Source organism: Brachyhypopomus gauderio, chromosome 1, assembly GCF_052324685.1.
Source record: "Brachyhypopomus gauderio isolate BG-103 chromosome 1, BGAUD_0.2, whole genome shotgun sequence".
NCBI lineage: Eukaryota > Metazoa > Chordata > Actinopteri > Gymnotiformes > Hypopomidae > Brachyhypopomus > Brachyhypopomus gauderio.
Genome location: NC_135211.1, coordinates 3,670,368 through 3,675,367, shown reverse-complemented (window position 1 = coordinate 3,675,367; position 5,000 = coordinate 3,670,368). Strand labels below are relative to the sequence as shown.

At 45.1% G+C, this 5,000-nt stretch overlaps 1 protein-coding gene across 1 annotated transcript in view; it reads left to right on the top strand.

Moving 5' to 3' along the window:
• cacna1ab (calcium channel, voltage-dependent, P/Q type, alpha 1A subunit, b) overlaps positions 1-5,000 on the top strand; it is a 103,836-nt gene that overhangs the window by 14,055 nt on the left and 84,781 nt on the right.

Sequence of the window (5,000 nt, the reverse complement as noted above, 5' to 3'; positions counted from 1 at the left end):
AGGGGACATATCGCCCTGTTGTGACGGTCTCCAGACTGAGGGGACATATCGCCCTGTTGTGACGGTCTCCAGACTGAGGGGACATATCGCCCTGTTGTGACGGTCTCCAGACTTAGGGGACATATCGCCCTGTTGTGACGGTCTCCAGACTGAGGGGGCATATCGTCCTGTTGTGACGGTCTCCAGACTGAGGGGACATATCGCCCTGTTCTCACGCTGGGCAGCATTCTGGATCAATGAAGAAACATGACAAAACTCTCATGTACCAGACAGTGTCATATTCTTCCTAGACAAAACCACAATGCTGTGTAATTAATTTCTAAGCATCAAACCTTTTTTTCTTGTTGAATAAGAATGTTCATACCCACATTCACGTTCATACCCAGATTCACATTCACACCCACATTCACGTTCATACCCAGATTCACATTCATACCCAGATTCACGTACATACCCAGATTCAAATTCATACCCACATTCACGTTCATACCCAGATTTACATTCATACCCAGATTCACGTACATACCCAGATTCAAATTCATACCCAGATTCACATTCATACCCAGATTTGCATTCATACTCAGATTTACATTCATACCCAGATTCACATTCATACCCAGATTCACATTCACACCCAGATTATATTCACTTTCACATACAGATTCACTCCTCATGTCATCTAGACCATCTCTGCCCCCCTGCCTCTCTCTTCCTCCTCCTAGCTCTTCCTCTCTGTCCCCCCCCCACCTCCTTCTTTATATGATTTATAGCTGGTCCTCACGCCCTTTCAGAGAGGGATGCCAGAAGAGAAGGAGAAGAGAATGACATAAGCAGGCTGAGACAAGAGCATTACAGGCCAACACAGAGAGAGAGAGAGAGAGAGAGAGAATGCACAGAGTCAGGAATATAATTCACAGCAAGAGATGGAAAATGAGTGGAGTAAAAGCGAGTGGGAGCATAAGAGCGAATGCAAGTGAGCGATGAGAGAGAGAAACTACGGGAGGAACATTGGGAGAAGGAGAGAGGCATCAGTCAGAACATCACGCAGTAATTTCACCAACCTCCTACTGACAGAAATGCCCACTGAATCCCCCCCGAGTCATTATGTGAGGGTGAGGAAGGACCAGGGCATGGGCACTTTTGATTGGTTGGTTTGGTTTTAGTGGGTGTGTCCCTGAAACAGTTACACAGTACACTGCATTCTCTCTGCTCCTCCTTTTCCTGTTCTCCTCTCTCCTCTCCTCTTTTCTCCACTCCTCTATCCTCTCCTCCTCTTTCCTCCTCTTTCCTGTCCTCCTCTCTCCTCTTTGCTTTCCTCCTCTCCTCTCCTCCTCTTTCCTCTCCTCCTTCATCTTCTCTTCTTTTCTCTTCTCCTCTTTCCTCTCCTCCTCTTCTCTCCTCTTCTCTCGTCTGCCCTCCCAGAGTCCCGCCTCCCTTATACATGGCTCAGTGGCAGGTCAGTGCTGCTGCGTGCTGATTGGTTTGGAAGGGCTAGGTCAATGCTGATTGGATGACTAAGGGGGTAAAGGCACAGCCAATGATGGTGTTGGGGTTTTGGCTGATGAGAAAAAACTTCAAATAAGACATTACTTCAATACTGCTTCAGTAATCTATAACAGCTTGGCATAAAAGAAGAGAGAGTGTGTGTATGAAGTGGGATGAGGGAGAATCTGTGAAAACTCCAAAGACTCAAAGCAGCGGAAGCCGAGATCACTCAGTGAAGGCGGGGCTGTGGGAGAGTGCAATCTCCCATCTATTTTTAGTACTTAGTGGACACACACACACACACACACACACACACACACACACACACACACACACACACACACACACACACACACACACACACACATATGGTTACAGAAAAGGATGTAGAAACCTTGTTTCTGTTTTTTGTTTGACTTATACAGAACATAGAATGAATATAGAACATATATGAATATAGAATATATAATTCTATGAATATATAATATATGAATATAGAACTTCATTGTGATGTGTGCATGCATGCGATTAGTTTGAATAACAGGAGGAATAACGATTTTACACGATTACTTTGGTGTATAGTATCAGCTCTCTGACTTAAAGTTAGTCTCCTATGCACCACGACATAGAACAACCATGAAACAGAGAAATACACACATTTTTATTTATTTATATTAAAAGAACATATGGCTGTCTGGTGTGTTATGACCAGTCGGAAAAAGGTGTGTGTGTGTGTTGTGTGTCTATATCTGTGTGGATATATTTGAGACAGATGGAGTGTAGCCAGCTATTTTAATTAAGGGTGTGGTGGTCCAGTCTCTGTCTGTCTCCCTCCCCCTCTCTCTAAATTGAACTGTGAATTATTAAGAGTCCATTATGACCTGCAGGCTGCTATGCACTCTATCTGAATATGATTTTCCAGTGAAGCAGCATCACAGAGAGAGAAAGGTAGTGATAGAGGTAGAGGGGGAGAGATAGAGAGAGGGAGAAACATATGGAGAATGGGAGAACTTGGGTAGGTGTAGAATGAGTGTAGTATCAGTAATAGATGGAATGTCTATGATTTACTATCAGTAAGGGATTAAGGTGTAGCACCAGTAACAGATGGAGGTTTAGATGTAGTAGCAGTAATATGTGAAGCTGTTGTATCATCAATGGGTGTAGTGGGTGGAGAGCAGTGCCATAAATTGGTGAATAGTCATACAGTAAATCCAGTATAGATCTAGCATCAGTAGTGGGTGTAGGTTTAGATGTATTATTTGTCATACTTTTATTATACTTATCATTATTATATGTCATACATGGGTGGAGGTGGAGTATCAGTAGCAGGTGTAGGTTTGGTGGAGTATATGTCATACATGGGTGGAGGTGGAGTATCAGTAGTAGGTGTAGGTTTGGTGGAGTATATGTCATACATGGGTGGAGGTGGAGTATCAGTAGTAGGTGTAGGTTTGGTGGAGTATATGTCATACATGGGTGGAGGTGGAGTATCAGTAGTAGGTGTAGGTTTGGTGGAGTATATGTCATACATGGGTGGAGGTGGAGTATCAGTAGTAGGTGTAGGTTTGGTGGAGTATATGTCATACATGGGTGGAGGTGGAGTATCAGTAGCAGGTGTAGGTTTGGTGGAGTATATGTCATACATGGGTGGAGGTGGAGTATCAGTAGTAGGTGTAGGTTTGGTGGAGTATATGTCATACATGGGTGGAGGTGGAGTATCAGTAGTAGGTGTAGGTTTGGTGGAGTATGTCATACATGGGTGGAGGTGGAGTATCAGTAGTAGGTGTAGGTTTGGTGGAGTATATGTCATACATGGGTGGAGGTGGAGTATCAGTAGCAGGTGTAGGTTTGGTGGAGTATATGTCATACATGGGTGGAGGTGGAGTATCAGTAGTAGGTGTAGGTTTGGTGGAGTATATGTCATACATGGGTGGAGGTGGAGTATCAGTAGCTGGTGTAGGTTTGGTGGAGTATATGTCATACATGGGTGGAGGTGGAGTATCAGTAGCTGGTGTAGGTTTGGTGGAGTATATGTCATACATGGGTGGAGGTGGAGTATCAGTAGCTGGTGTAGGTTTGGTGGAGTATATGTCATACATGGGTGGAGGTGGAGTATCAGTAGCAGGTGTAGGTTTGGTGGAGTATATGTCATACATGGGTGGAGGTGGAGTATCAGTAACAGGTGTAGGTTTGGTGGAGTATATGTCATACATGGGTGGAGGTGGAGTATCAGTAGTAGGTGTAGGTTTGGTGGAGTATATGTCATACATGGGTGGAGGTGGAGTATCAGTAGTAGGTGTAGGTTTGGTGGAGTATATGTCATACATGGGTGGAGGTGGAGTATCAGTAGTAGGTGTAGGTTTGGTGGAGTATATGTCATACATGGGTGGAGGTGGAGTATCAGTAGCTGGTGTAGGTTTGGTGGAGTATATGTCATACATGGGTGGAGGTGGAGTATCAGTAGTAGGTGTAGGTTTGGTGGAGTATATGTCATACATGGGTGGAGGTGGAGTATCAGTAGTAGGTGTAGGTTTGGTGGAGTATATGTCATACATGGGTGGAGGTGGAGTATCAGTAGTAGGTGTAGGTTTGGTGGAGTATATGTCATACATGGGTGGAGGTGGAGTATCAGTAGCAGGTGTAGGTTTGGTGGAGTATATGTCATACATGGGTGGAGGTGGAGTATCAGTAGCTGGTGTAGGTTTGGTGGAGTATATGTCATACATGGGTGGAGAGAGCAGTTCCCTCTCAGATCAGCAAATCCACACATGCTCAGTGGATAGCTCGTGTTGTTGCCATGGTTACTTCACTAAGCCTCCCAGTGTGCTAGCCAAGTGCTAACACAGTGATACTAGAGACCTGTCTCACTCCGTGTAGGTGTGTGTGTGTGTGTGTGTGTGTGTGTGTGTGTGTGTGAGAGAGAGAGAGAGAGAGAGAGAGAGAGAGAGATGGAGAGAGAAAAACCCAAAAGCAGGTTCTGAATATGCTGTTATAGAGAATTGAGTAGAGGTTGACACGTTCCTAAATGTTTAAGTATTTCATTAATATTTCACTGGTAATTAGGTTCTTTGTATTTGCCTAGTCAGTGATGGGGGGAGTGTTTGGGATGATGGCTGTGTTTGACTAGTCCAGTGTGCTGGGTACCATCACCCCACCCACGCGCGGGGTCCACTGGTGACCTAGCAACCGCCTCGGGTACAGCAGTGTAGTGATGATGAGGGCTGTGTGTCCTGTGACCCCACAGCGTGTGTGTGTGTGTGTGTGTGTGTGTGTGTGTGTGTGTGTGTGTGTGTGTGTGTGTGTGTGTGTGTGTGTGTGTGTGTTTGTACAGTATCCTTGTCAGTGGGTGAGCAGGCATGCTCTAACAGGATAACAAGTGTTCCATTATAACAGGGCAGAATCTGTCTACTGCCATTACCTCAACATAGCCCTGCAGCTGTGTGTGTGTGTGTGTGTGTGTGTGTGTGTGTGTGTGTGTGTGTGTGTGTGTGTGTGTGTGTGTGTGTGTTCAGTCA